Source organism: Sus scrofa, chromosome 16, assembly GCF_054392235.1.
Source record: "Sus scrofa isolate SSC_HxYL_T2T_F1_AM1 chromosome 16, Sscrofa_HxYL_maternal_Yorkshire_Landrace_v2.0, whole genome shotgun sequence".
Lineage (NCBI taxonomy): Eukaryota > Metazoa > Chordata > Mammalia > Artiodactyla > Suidae > Sus > Sus scrofa.
Window position 1 is genome coordinate 68,089,001 of NC_139398.1, and position 15,264 is coordinate 68,104,264.

The 15,264-nt window shown below is 42.8% G+C and overlaps 1 protein-coding gene across 49 annotated transcripts in view; it reads right to left on the bottom strand.

Annotated features, from left to right (window-relative positions):
* Nucleotides 1-15,264, bottom strand: part of TENM2 (teneurin transmembrane protein 2) — a 1,290,011-nt gene that overhangs the window by 352,776 nt on the left and 921,971 nt on the right. The window lies entirely within an intron of this gene.

Genomic DNA, 15,264 nt, shown 5'->3' on the forward strand with positions numbered 1-15,264 from the left:
AGTGAAGTGTGGTTTGAAGCCAAAACAGTTTGCAAGAAAATTTCAGGAGAGATAATTTCAATCTTTCTCTCTTCTTCTGGGGGGGAGGGGAGGGTCCTGGTTTTCTGAGTGAAGCAAAACGCTATGGTTCCACTTCACTTCCACGCTCCCCCCTCTGCCTTTGGTGAGGAACGAACAAGTAAGGTGACAGGGCGCTGGACGTTTGGGAATTTAGAGTAGGATCTGCTGTGAAAAGTCATGGGTGGATTTTACTGTCCTAGAAAACAGCCTTTCTCAACCTATCCAAAGAAAGTATTTCAGGAGTAAAGAGTGTTCTGGGAGAATCAGTCCCAGTTTAGTCTGATTTTCTAGAATTATTCAATCATTCTAGATCAACCAGCACCATCTAGAAGGTGTCCTCTCCATTGTTTCCCCCACATTTACACTTTTACGTGGTCTCCTCGTACACTTGTATCATGTTCATTTGCACACTCAATCATAAACAATACTGATGGCAATAGTTATAGCACTGGTAGCTAATTTTTTTGAGCCCTCACTGTATGCCAGCTCTTGTATTGAGAACTTTGTTTACCCAACACAGAATAATAAGTAATGATGAGCGCTGTATTTACTTAACACCGGATAATAAGATAATCTTACTTAGTCCTGACGGTGACCCTAAGGGAAGGTGCCCATTATACAGATCAGGAGACTGAGGCTTAGAGAGGTTAAGCAACTTGCCTCAGAGTGGCACAGCTAGAAAGGAAAAACCAGCCCAGGCCATCGGACTCTAAAGCCCTTGCTCTTCTTGTTAGGTGGTCCTGGGGCATGGATGTGCCTTTCGTCACACATTACTCATCAACAGGGAGGACATTTACAGAAAACCAAAACTAACTGCAAGTGCTCAGGTATTTTTCTCTGAACTGTATGGTACAGATATAATAATTTGAAATTGGAAGCTAAATTTGGCTGCATTTTAAAAGAGATTATAATGAGCGTAATTCGACACTTAATTGATGAGTGAAAATCTATTAAGAGCACACATAATTGTACCAGGCAGTCAGATCGCTCCATATCTCCTTCTGATTTATTCTGTCTCCTTCCTGGAGGTCAGGCTGTCAAGGTCAATCTCGGGGTTGCTTCTGGGCCTATTGCTCTGCTCGGCACCATCCCACATACCTCTCCGTTCCTGCTGTCCAGCTTTTAAGTTCTTATTTATTCATTTTTAAAAATGACTGAGTTTGTTAAAACTCGCATGCGAAGGAAGAACAAACAAGACCCAGGACGAAGGCCTAATGACGTACAGGGCAAGGGCTTTCTTAAAGCTATTGTGAGAACTTAAGAGGGCATTTAGAAAACTCATTTCCCAACGTGGGGTTCTATTCCAGAAAGCTCAAGTTGCCAAGGGCCTGTCGAGAGCACTCGCTGTGTTCCGAATTGTTACTTAACTGGTTTCTGTACAGGATCTTTTTTTTTTCCCAGCTGGAATTGAGAAATGGAAGGAGGCGATCACTGTATATTTGGAAAAGGAACACTTGCCAATGCTTAGGCCAGGGCTGCCGAGATAAGAACCTTCTTTCTGAGACTTGTGAGTTGAGCTCTTTTCAGTATGACGCAGAGGCTGCTCTGGGTGAAGAAACAAGGGACACCTGGCTTGGTCTTGGCACTGGCAAACGATGGCACATGAACCATTTTCAGCCCCCGAGCTAAGAATGCTTTGTACATTTTTGAAGAGTATTTAAAAAAAAAAAAAAAAAAAAGGAGAAGAATATGCAATAGAGACCATATGTGACTCACAAAGTGAAGCCTAAAATACCCACCATTTGGACATTTACAGAAAAAACTTGCTGACTTTTGGCCTGGATGGTGAGGGAAGGCTTCCTGGAGGAGGAGGTACATGAGCCACCTAATAAATTCATCAAGGTCTCCTTAAGTCTTGCGCACACATGTATGTATATTTATTACAGGTATATTATATTTGTTCAAATGAATGAATGATGAAGCACATGGGCATAATTGGTAGGTTCAATTAGCTTTGACCACAGACTATGGTTTTAGCTCATTCCACTGGGCTGATACTAAGAGCAAATATGGACTCTCAAGTCAGACAGTCACATTAGTGTTTCAGAGAAATAACTGAGAAAAAAAATAATCAAACATAAAGAAACGAGTTTCCTTTCTTAGTACCACATTACCTTCAATCAATCCATACAGGATTGAGATATTCGAATATGGAATTACAGCAAGGCATGCACTGCTAAGCATCCAATAAATTACACCTCACTGAAGTTAACACTCCCGTATCCCTCCCCCACCTGTAATCAGCCTCCCTACTCACAACTGTTCACCTAGGCAGCTCAGTACGGACGATGGGAAAAATCAGCAAACACATCTTTTTTCTTCTCTGGTGTGTTATATCTTGCCTACTATTTGGGCTTCATTGAAACAGAAATGTCACACTGCTATCTTTAGCACACTCATAGAGTTTGAACTAAAAAACACTGTAGCTGATGCCCTACACCAAAAGTGGAAGGATCCAGATTTCATCTCTGGAACAGCAAAAGGAGACACAGTTTCAAAACAGCTATTAATCTGTGAGAGGGGAAAAGGCAGAAAGGCACAGGCTCTTCCTTCCAACCACAGTCAAAGCCAAAGTTAAAGAATCCAGCTATTTCTGAAGCAATTAGCAGTATGTATTATTTCCCAACACTCATGAACAGAATCATTTTGAAAACCAGTGCTCTTGACACGTTTCACCATAAAATCAATTACTTTTAAAAAGCAAGAAGCTCATTCTCCGCCCCGGGAACATATGATACGCCACCTGCCTGTTCCAAAAGACGCTTCGTGGTTTTTTTTTTTTTTTTTTTTTTTAATGGGCTTATGGGATTGGGGTGCTCATCCTTCTGGTGTTACCAGCATATTTCTGCAGTAAGGAATGTCAAGTTCATCCTATACTTCCATGACCATTATGTGGCCCAGTTCACAAGCATTGAGTTGGCATCATCAGGAAACTTTCATCTTCTGTTAAGAGTAAAGTTTTCCAAACCTGATATGATCTTAATTATCACAGGTGCATTCGTGCCCAGGTTCAATCTCTGACATCATAATAAAGTACAATAGCTCCATTTCAGATGAGAAAAAGCTGATTCAGGGAGATATTGTATATAGCTGTTTGCATAGCGAGAATCAGGCCCGGACTTATTTTCTTAGAGATGTTTCATGGATAACATTTTCATTTTCATCAAAGGTAAGCAATTTAAAAGTTTCTGTTGTTGTTGACAGTCTTTCTAGCAGGGAATCTGGGCTGATTACAAACGGCAATGTTTTTCAAATGGTAAAATGTTCTATTTTATTTCCAGAGCATATAAGGTAAAGCCTGGTCAGATTGTGCTACATTTTGGGATCTTTTGCTTTTTGCAGAAAAGGGAAAAAAACCCCTCCCAGCTAAGGCTGGCATTGACAAAGTTGTAAGCCTTACAGAACTAAACGGTTTATGACCTCTCAGTAAGTGTTTTAAACTGGCCATTTTCCGCAAGAGCAAAAATACTAACTTTTTCTGGCCATTTAAAATATAATTTAATGAATTTCCAGTTTGGTTCAATGAAAGCCTCCTTAAAAAGAAATCATGCTTTCTTTCCCAAAAATCTCTTTCTGCTCTAGGAATGATCTACTCACTGTAGAAATTGGCTGATCATTTAAAAAAAAAATTCAGTTAACCTCGTCAGTTGTCAACAGACTACAGAAAATCAGGATTTTTGGAATAAATCTGATGTACATGCCAAAAAAATACATATATATCATTTCACTTCATCAATTCTTCATAAAATGTCACTAATGTATTTGTTCTTAAAACAAATTGAAAATATTATGTCTAAATATCCATTAGCGCCCAGATAAAAATTAACTGTAATTGTGGGTATGTTTCAGATGATGTCAAACCTGCAATTGAAGTTACCTCAGAAAAATCTGCCTCTATCTGAGATAGGTCAGACCCAATTGATCTTTTTATGTCTCTGGTTTTCTCTGGAAGAAAGTAAGAATTGCTATTTCCCCAGAGCACAGTAAAGAGATCCGAGCATGCCTCTTCTTTAAGCAATAACCATTAATATGGGTTCTGCTTGTACCAGACATCTGTAATGCTCTGGGCTGTATTTTCTGGCAGGATAACAGTGTTGTCTTGAGAACTGGTGCATGAAGAGGACAGAAGGCAGAGAGGCAGAGCTGAACTGTTCACGTGTGCTCCTATCTAAGGGATGGCACTCTTATCTCGCAGGAAAACCGAGCCCTGAGCCATTGAGGAGAGCTCCATATATCTTCCTCCACCACTTTTATCAGTCTCTATTCTAGCTTATGGCCCGTGGAAGACCTGGATTAGAATCCACTCTCTGGATTAAGGATTCCAAGGGATCAGAAAGCAGATCACCGAAGAGCATCACTCAAGCTCCTTGAGGCCCAGACCCCAATTTCCTCCACAACCCACCCTCTGGGCCACCTTCCCTGGAAATCAGCCAGAACTCATGCTTAGGAAGTTCAGTTGCCATTAAGTGAGCATCTACTTTGTCTCTGGGCCTGAGCTTGAGGGATGCGTAAGACTGAGCCCTGACCCTGAAGGAGTTTATAGTCCAGGAGGAGAGACAGACAACTTCGACGTAGCTTGAGAAGTAGTAAGAAAGGAGAGTGGGCTGGGTCTTCTGACATTGTCTTCTTATGATAATAGCACAACAACACATAAGCTTTTGCATGGACTCAGAATTTTCTAAACTAGAGCAATTTCATGGGCAAGTGAAGCAGGCTCTAACTTCCTCTCACAGGCTTCTTCTCAAATGATCCTAGAAAAGTCTAGGAATGACCTTGTCCTTCCTCCCGCATTCTTCACACACACGCTTGGGTGTCTCTCAGGTGCCCTGGAAGATACAGGTATATCACCCCATCTCCAGTTATCAATGAATAATTAAATGTGCTTCTCTTCTCAGCAGATGTAACTTTGGGAACATGAAAACTCTAGCTATCAGCCTAAAACTCTCTCTCACAGCTCTACTATGGTGCCTAGGATTACACTAGGAATATCCTTTATGGGCTTAGAGGAAACAAATGCCTTCATAAAACGTTCATGTTCTCCAATTAATCTAATTATCACTCAGTGTCTTACGAAGGATCAGGTCCAGAGGGCCTGGGAAATGGACCTGGTCAGTTCTGATGTTGTAATGAGAATGAGATGGGAATTTTAGAGAAGGGAAGAAATTGCTAGTAGAAGAAATGAGAAAAGACAGTGATAATTTTCTGTACTTGTCTCAGATTCTTACTACACCCCTTCCCTAAGAAGGAGGAGGAAAGGGAAGACAAGCAGGGGGAGAAAGAAGAAAAGAGGAAAAAACAGGAGGAAGAAAAGGATGAAGGTGGAGGAGGTGGTTTCGGTGTGATTAATTGATTTTCCTTTCACAAATGGGAGAAACCCTATTAACCGACCTCCTAGACATCACCGGGAATAGTGTGATAATAGTGATATTATAATTGTGATATTATTATCCCAATGTGACCAATGATGCTGGTGATAGCCTTGACAAAAAATAGAAAACCCAAACCAAAAACAAACCGGTTAGCCTTCCTAAAGTACACTTTGATAATCATTTGTAACTCAGAATATCAGCCTTACTATAGCAGACTTTGACTAAGGTAGAATCTACGAGGCTAGCTGTGATTCAGAGTGGTGTGGGCAGGTGCCAGGAGACAGTCTGCAATGGAAACTCAAGGATGGCATTCTGCACCCTTAGGCAAGCCAAGGCAGGCAGCCTTATTCCAGCTGATGAATCCCTTCCTTCTTAGTTCTGTCCAAGCCAGAGCAGCCTTCCCAGAAATAAAACGCCCCCAAACATAGGTTCTGATATCGTATGCATTGCTTGCTTTCCTCAAATGCAAACCATTTGCACGAGGAGGCATCCTTCCCTCCCCCTCTATGTGCAGCACACACGAGGAAGCTCTCTGTATGGACTGAAAAAAACAAACAAAAAAACCCCCAAAACCCCAGAATTGATTTATGCTCTTAAGGGCCCCAAGGGAGTGATATAAACTCACTGCATCCAGGGGACCACGTTAACAGTACTGCATTACCCAGAAAACATGCAAAATCACATATGGCTGATATCTCCCCCACTCGGCAGCTTAGATGCCTCATAGGCCCTATTTGCTCCATGGTGTCAGTAGAATAATGGGATGCTCAGGAAAGGGTTCTTTGCAGTCCATGGCAACTTTGGAATGATAAGGCATTGGCAACAAGTAGGGAGTGATGCAAAGAGTTTGACCGTAGATGGATGAAGTGAGCCCCATTGAAACAGTGGATATTTAATCATGAGAAGACAAAATGAAAATCAAAATAAAAACAGGGAAAGCAAAACAAAAATCCAAATAAGTTAAAAAATACTGAATTCCCCTGTTTTCCTTCTCTTTTTCCCATAAAAACTGCACACACACACACAAACACAGCAGGTTACTTGCAAGAAGACAAAAATTCAAATCCCAAGCTGTTAATACCAAATGTTTGTTGTTTTGTTTTAATTAAACCTTTTAAAGTTGAGGTAATTATAGATTCACCAGCAGTTGTAAGAATAATGCAGAGAAATACCAGGTACCCTTTATCCATTTCCCCTGATTCTAACATCCGTAAAACAGTAGCAACAGTATCACAACTAAGATGTTGACACTGACACAGTCAAGATACACAAGAATTCCATCACCAAAAGGATCCCGCCTCACGCTTTTTTAGAGTCACACCCACTTCTTTTCCACCCGCCTTTTCAAAAACTGAGATGAACTTTACACATACCAATCTTAAAGCATGCAATTTCAAAAATTTTGATACAGAAATGCACCCATGGAACGATCGGCTCTCTCAAGATGCAGACTGTTTCCATCACCCCAGAAAGCTCCCTTGTGCCCGTTTACAGTCAATCCCCAAGCCCTCTAAGTCATGCTCATGATTTCTATCACCATAAACTAGTTTTCCGTGTTTTGAAGAGGGAGTGATAAGTATGTACTGTTTTGTATCTGACTTCCTTTGCTCGGCATAATGTTTTATTTTTTATTTTTTAATTTTTTTACTCTGTCTTTTTAGGGCCGCACACATGGTGTATAGAGGTTCCCAGGCGAGGGGTCAAATCGGAGCCACAGCCACAGCAAAGTCATATCCGAGCCGCATCTGCAACCTACGCTGCAACTTGAGGCAACATGGGATTTTTAACCCACTGGGCGAGGCCAGGGATTGAACCCACATCCTCTTGGTTACTAGTCAGGTTCTTAACACACTGAGCCATAAGCCACAACAGGAACTATGGGCATAATATTTTATTTTTTGATTTGATTTGATTTGATTTTTGGTCTTTTAGGGCCGCACTCACAGCGAATGGAGGTTCCCAGGCTCAGGGTTGAATTGGAACTGTAGCTGCTGGCCTATGCCACAGCCACAGCAACTCGGGATCTGAGCCGAGTCTGCGATCTACACCACAGCTCATGGCAACGCCAGATCCTTAACCCACTGAGCAAGGCTGCTGAACCTGCCTCCTCATGGACACTAGTTGGGTTCGTTAACCGCTGAGACACAATGGGAACTCCTGGGCATAATGCTTTAGAGATTTATCCATGCCATTGTTCATCTCAGTAGCACACCACATTGTATCCCTAAATACCACTCCATTGTGTGATGATGTCAGAGTTTACTTACCCTTTAATTTGTGGGTGGACGTGGGTTTGGTTTGTTTCCAGTTTCTGGTTACCGAGAACCAAAGCTGCAACTAACACTCTGGCAAAACAATCTTACTTTGGGACATACATGTTTATTTCTTTGGGGTGAAGACTTCTGGTTAGGATTGCTAGGTACATGTTCAACTGTATAAAAAAATGCCAAACCATTTTCTAAAGTGATAATATGCGTTTACAACCTCCATCACCACCTGAAGTACTCTATATCACAGCCAGTACTGGTGCAATCACTCTTTTTAATTTTAGCCATCCTGGCAGGAGCAAAAGGATAACTAAGTTGTATTGCCTGCTACCCAAAGACATGACTGAAAGAGAGTCTTGAGACATATCTTGCAATCCAATGTTTGGATCAGAGTTTGAGTTGGATTTCAGTTAAAGCCCCAGCTTTAGCATCTAGCTGGCAATATCAGATAAGACATGCAATCTCAACCCTTCCAGATGCTTCTAATGTAGCCAGTTCTTCAACTTCACTGAGACAGACAGTCCTGGGGTATAAGTCTCATGTGATCCTGGCTTAGGCATTTAGCAGAGTCCTTTTAAGTGCTGGTGAACCCTTTATCCACGCTTTGGTTACCCTGAGTTGAAAGGAGTGTTAACCTGTGTCATGAACGCTAAATATTTTGCCACTTTTATGCTCTTGCCAAGAGAGAGAAAACTTGGCTGACAGGTCAGACCAGCCAGTTGGACATCCTTGCCTACTCTGCATGCTCCTTTCGAGAAAAAACAATGTTTGGCCCATCAATGAGCATCCTATGACTTGCCTGCATGGTTCCTGGCAAGCGCCCATGGGCAGAAATGGATCAGAGCTGGTCCCCATGGCACCGACACGGGAGTCAGCAAAGTACCTCACCTGTCATCTATGTTCAGCTAACTGGACCCTAGAGCCAAGAACTGCACCTGACTCTGACCACCCATACGAAATATGTATAAAGACAAATATGTGACCAAAGCTGGGATATAGAGAGATGCTAAGATCATATCCCTGAGCTAACACGAAGTGTCTTCTCCTCGCTGGGGTGTCTTTAAGAGACAAGAAAACAAAAATAAGACTCAGGACTTGTACACTGTCAGCACACACAGTGGTCAGAAGTCTAAAGACAGGGGTGTCTTTGCACAGTAGGCAGGACAGTAAGGCACTCAGAGAGACTCTTGTGCATTTTTTATTCCATCTTTCTGCTTTATAATCACACCTCGGTCTGTAAAATGGAAGATACAACGCTTATGCTACAGGGCTCCTAGGAGAAATCAACAAGCTAAAATCTGCAGAAGTCATCTAATACGCAGCCTGAAACATTCCTAGGACCCTAAATGTCCTCAAACGGACTGATTCTGAGGACATCGTCCATGGGGCCATAATTCTGGTTTGAAGGTCACCCAAGTTGTCTTTCCAACTGGCGGAGGTTCTGAGATAATATAGTTAATTTAAACTGTTTACATATCAGTTAATCCTATTTCGATTCAGATGCAAACAAAGCTGTTGGAATACAGGTGGGTGGGAAAGCAAGAGGCATCCTCACATCACAAATCAAAGCCTGAAAACATTCCACTCCCTCTTTATGCAGTTTTGGTCAGAGTATAGGAGGTGGGCATTGGGGAAACACGTCTACAGTGTCTTAAACCCTATTCTTTTTTTCTTCCTAGGACATGGTAGAAATACAAATTATGACTTAGAAGGGACAATAAACAAATAAGCAAAATGCTAACCAATCTAAAAGTGGACTAAGTAAAGGGAGCAAGTCCTTCTGCTTGGGTAAGGTGAAGGAAGAGACTTCACAGCTGAACTGGCTATTGAAGGATGGGTTGAATCCATCAAATAGTTGAGATGGAAAGAGTGTCCTGGGAGGTGGAAAATGTGTGACTGGTGAGAAGCTGAGGTGGCTGGGATGTTGCCTGCAGGTATGGAGAGAGGGAAATGAGATTGGACAATCAGACCAGGTAGAGTGTGAGGGCTTTCCTTGACCTTGTCACTTCCTTGAGGGCAAAACTCATGTTTTCTTTGCCCTTATGTCTCAGTAGCTGGCATAGAGCCGGGAAGGGGAAGAATGTGGTTGGACTGGGTCTTAGGAAGACAGTGATTACCTGGCAGTATGGCTGATGAACTAGAAAAGGCAGAGGCTGGAGTTGGGGTTACTATTGGGAGTGTTTCTCCACACCCCACAACAGACAATGAACAGAGAGCAGAGTGAATTTCAAGAGCCAGGAAAACAATTAAGAGACACTAAAACAGGAAGTGACAGAAACAGTCAACTGGATATGGATCATCAGGGAAAAGGAAGAATCAAGAAGGACTGCAGGTTTCTAGCTGGGGAACTCGGAGTGAGACATGTTTTCTTAGAAACTAAAAGGCCATTTGCTCATCTTCCTTTTCTCCTTCCCTATAAAGACAGTTCCCATTTCGTGACATGCTTCCTCCTCTACATCCCTGTATCTCCCTCCAACACGGATGCCTCTGTCCACTCGCCATTCTAACTAACAGGACTTTACCAGAGTTGTTATGGGTGACCCTCCTGGTACTGGTACTCACAAGCTTTGAGACCAGGGGAAAGTTATCTAGTCATCTCCGGATTCATTTCCTCATTTGCAAAGTAGGGACACCACTACCCTCCTCCCAGGGTTATCCTTATGAAGACTATGTGAATCAAGTATATAACATCTTTGCCTGATGTCTTTTCCTTTTTTTTTTTTTTTTTTCTTTCTTTTTAGGGCCACACCTGAAGCGTATGGAAGTTCCGAGGCTAGGGGTTGAAACAGGGCTGCAGCTGCCGGTCTACACGACAGCCACAGCAACACCAGATATGAGCCCAAACCACAGCTCAGGCAACACTGGATCCTAATCTACTGAGAGAGGCCCAGGATCGAACTCGCATCCTGAGAGAGGCCCAGGATCAAACTCGCATCCTCATGGATACTAGGTAGGGCTCGTAACCCGCTGAGCCACCACGGAAACTCCCAGCCTGATGTCTTATTCATAGTGAATACTGAATTTATGTTAACTCCTATTTTTATTATTTTGTTACTTTGGTTTATTAGTATTGTTATTATTATTCGGGGCATGTTTCAAGGTCATTTAACAAACTTTTGAAACACACGAAGAGCTCCCCTCCTCCTTTCAGGCTTTATGTCTATGATAGCCTGATTTGCCTCTAGACCTAAATTTCTCAATCAGTAATGCACATATGAATCGCCTGGGGGATCTAATTCAAGATCCAGACTCTAGTTCAGGGAGGCTGTGTTTTTCACAAGCTCCTGGGGATTGCCAGTGTGCCGATCTGTCTACCATCCTTAAGGAACCAGGATCCAGACGCTAGACAATTCTGGACGGAGAGAATGAAATGCAGATGGTAACCACTTTTGATTGTCAGTGCATGTCATTCATGTTGACCCGGAAGCACTTTCTCTTCGGGTCAATAGCTTCACTGTCCTTACACCCTTTGTTTCCCCAGCTACATATTTAACTTCTGTGAATGGTGTCAACTGACGATCACCCAGTCCTGTGAGACTCTAAAATACTTAGAACTGAAGTGGGAATTAAAAAATAAATTCTATTTATTCCATACACAGCGAGTGAAATCCTTGCACATCCAAATGTAATAAATATATTTTTCAATGTCTGTTCCATAATTTATCACACAATTTCTCTCTCTGCTTACTGTGGCTTATCATCAGGACAACACCAGTCGGATAAGATGAAGACGCTGCCAGTAATTTTTAATATTATGGTGAAATCGTATATTTTCTTAGATGGGTGATTTGATACAAGGCCTCAGCTCTGGGCCATAAATCTTGGGGTGCTTGAGATTTGTAGTAATTTCATATTTAATCTCTGGCCTATCAATACATCATCAGGACCTGAGAAATGATTAAGAAGAACTTGGGAGATAAACATGGGTGATAGCAGATAATAACCTAATTTCAAATACATTTATAGACAGAAGACCCTGGAATGAGCAAAATAAGTCCGGTAGTTTATTTCCCCTTACAGTGTTGATGATTTTTGCTTAACTCCTAACTTGCATGCTGGGCTTTTTTGTGGGGGAGTGGGTTGTTTTCTTAGCCATTATGGATGCCATCATGTCATGAGTGATATGAAATGCAAAGGAAACTGTTCCTTTTCTGGGAATTTTATTTACTTAAATCTTCGTATACAAGTTTCAAGATCTCCCACCAGTATTTATCTCCTTGAGTTTAGAATTAGCCAAGGGCTAGGTGTGAAAATGTATATGTCCCAAAGGCTGGGACTCTGCTTCATTCATAACTGGAGCCCCAGCTTCTCAGTAATACTTGACCCCTAACAAGTATTTTTTGAGTGATTGAACTTTGGTGTTTAATATTCATTCATTTATTGGAAGCCACCAATAGAGTCACTTCTAACACGTAGCACTCCTACTTCTTCAGTCTAAGTGTCAAGTGGAATTGCTAATATCCTCCTCCCAGCACCTTTCCTGATGGATGGACACATCCCAGAACAACCCTGGGCACTCAGAGACACAGGCACCCTGATGTTGTGGCTCTTACTTCCTCCACGTTGCAAAAGGAGAAAGTGCTCCCACCTTCACGGCTCAGCATCAGCTGGGATCAGCACACTCAGAGGGCAGAGTGTTACTTCTTATTTGCCTCATCTTGTCTGAAAATCAGAGTGCCTTGAATAATTCCATTTTGAGTCCCTGCGATCTTTCGGGAATTTAGAAAATAGAAATAAACTCAAAACAGAAATGTTTGTGATCCCCCTCTGCCTCTGAGAGCCTTTGCTGGATCTATCGCCAGAGCATTCTGATGTACAAGCCAACATTTTTCAGTTTACGTCTCATACATTCTTCCCAGCTTGCTATTCTCTCTGCAAGAGGATATCAGAATGGGAGAGAGAGAAACAGAGCTTCTTTCCAAACAAAATGTAAGCCCCTGAAGTTCCAGACCAACACTGCTCTCAGGAAGTATTTTTCTCTCAGGCCAAGGCATCACCCCCTGCCTCCCCCTCTGGGAATCCAAGGAAACCTGAGCTCTTCTCCCTCACTTAGAATCAAAGCCAAGGAATAATGTGTCCTTAAACTATAATTTGCTTGCATTCACCAGCTTCCTTTCCACCCCCACAATAGTCCTCTATGTAAATCAGATTTATTTATTCATAGGCACTAGCATTCCATTACTTTCATCAAAACCAGTCAAGCTGCATTCAGCGGTTTCTGCATTCTTATAAACTAACTGGAAAAGAAATTAACATCGGCCAGCATTTTAGACAGGGGGGAGAGGGCAAAGGACCCCACCACACTCTTGATAACACAGCCTTTGTAGGCGGATGGCGGTGCAAAATGACTGCTCCTCTGTGTCGAGGGAGATAAGAGAAGTGACACAGATTAAAACAAATTGTTGATCCATACCAGGGAGAAGCTAGGGAAACAATAGAAGTAAAAGCATAAATGTCAATTTGGGATGATAAAGGATACAATCTAAATGTAATATGAGAGGCCCCCAGACAAAAGCAAGAAATAGAGATTGCACATTAGTGAAGTATCAAAGTACTGGAGCGTTAGAACACACATGCGCGCGCACACGGAGTCATATGCTCCCAGCATATGAAAATACAAGCAACACATTGTTGATTGCTCAGCAAACCCAATTATGAATTAACTCGCCATTGCAGAAATTCTCCCAAATTATGCTCATTTCAAGCTGCTCCGAAGAACATTCTGTCCCCGTGGTAACTTTGCCTCCCGTATTGGCTTCATTCTTCTGCTCCTTTTCCTTCTAAGTGCCTACAGGCTACACACACACACACACACACACACACACACACACACCCCACTCTGGTTGTCACAGCCTAACAGGAGGTTCTGGCCAAGTGCTCACTGGGCTCTCTGATGGAAGGATTCAGAGTGAGGGCAACTTGCAAGGTCATCATCTCAGTTTCCAAAACACTGCCACCCGCTCCCGCCTCCCTCCCTCCCCGACAGCATGCTGGAGAAGTCAAGATCTGAAAATTCATTCCTAATTACTCTAGTGTCATTTCTAGCCTTGCCTTTATGGTGACAAAAATTCAAACCGCGGGCTCAGCTGTGTCTCCATCTAATGTAATCGCGGCAGCCTGCTAATGCGGCAGGCAGAGCTGAGGGGGAGGTGTGCGGGTGGGAACATGTCCCCCCCAGCCTCCCAGACCAGGGCAGCATCTCACACCTGACTGACTTCAAGTGTCAAGGTGGTTATGAATGACCATGATGGTCGGCCTGATGCAGTGGGGCCGGGGGAATCGGCCACATTCTCTGGAAATGTTCTGTGCTTGCTCAACCCCCATCTCAGTGTCTCTTTTTGAGGATTAGTGGTAACTATTTCTATTCACTCCATGTAACTGTTATGTGTTAATAAAAGAGAAACACAAACAAATCCTTCATCGCACAGATGCAATGCCAAAAATTCATACGGAACCCAACATTTTGGAAGGCAGGCTCTGGTCGTTTCATAATTATTTAACCTTCACCGAGTGCTAACTTTGTGCTAAGGACTATGCTAAATGCCATATCTTAATAAGCAGTAGCTGCTGTTATTGTTGCCTTCTGTAGGTAATAATAATAACAACATTAATCAAAGTAGTTACAACAATAGGGCAATACTGGGGTGGTTACCAAGACCTTCTTCACTTTACAAAATAATACGTCATAAGACGACTTTCTTCAACATATTGAAAATACCGCTCATCTTTAAAGTCAACCCGATCTAATCAATGCATATCGATCCTCTATAAAATTCAAAGCCATGTGCTAGACACAAGAAGGCAGACAAGACTGAGACCTTTCACTTTGTAGAGAAGGCTTCTCTTGTCTGCCACCCTCCTGGACTATGAACTTCGTGGGGCACCAACTTTGTCAGGCACTGGTTGAAACACTTTGCATCAGATTTGTATCATTTATCCTTAAGACCAAGTCCCCATTTTATGGGTGAGGGACATAAGATTTAGACAGGTGAGTTTCTCAAGGTCCCCAGCAGGCAGATGGCAGGGCTGGCCCCCTACCCAGCCTGTTATTACAACACTCTTCTTCCTACTCCTTTATCCGATGCCGAAAAAAAGTCCTTCAATTTGGTAATTATTATTAAAAAAGAAAAAAATTCTCTACCTAGGGCCACGCTGAGATTCCCAATTCACACAGGAAGACAATGCTCCATACCTACTGGGTTTATGTACTACATCCCCGCAAGCCCCAGAGACTGCAAACTCTCATCAAGTGGGCCCTTCTGCTTTGCTTGCCTGCAGAAGGGATGTTGTCTTGGGCTAGAACCGGGATTTGCAAATCACCCAGGATTTCACAGGCAACTGGTCTGGGGAGCAAGTCTCTTCCTCTTCCTCAGTTTCCCCATCATAGCTGAGAAGTGAGAGAAGGGGAGGAGAGGAGGAGGAGGAAAACGAAGCTCCTTGGAGAATTCCTCCTTCCACAGAAGTGTCAGGTGAGCCTGACGCTGGGGGTGCATCAAAGGCGGCCCTTCCTCCATTCGAAGGGCCCTGCCACCTCCCCCTTGGTAAAGCATTTCCTCCCTGGCCCCCTT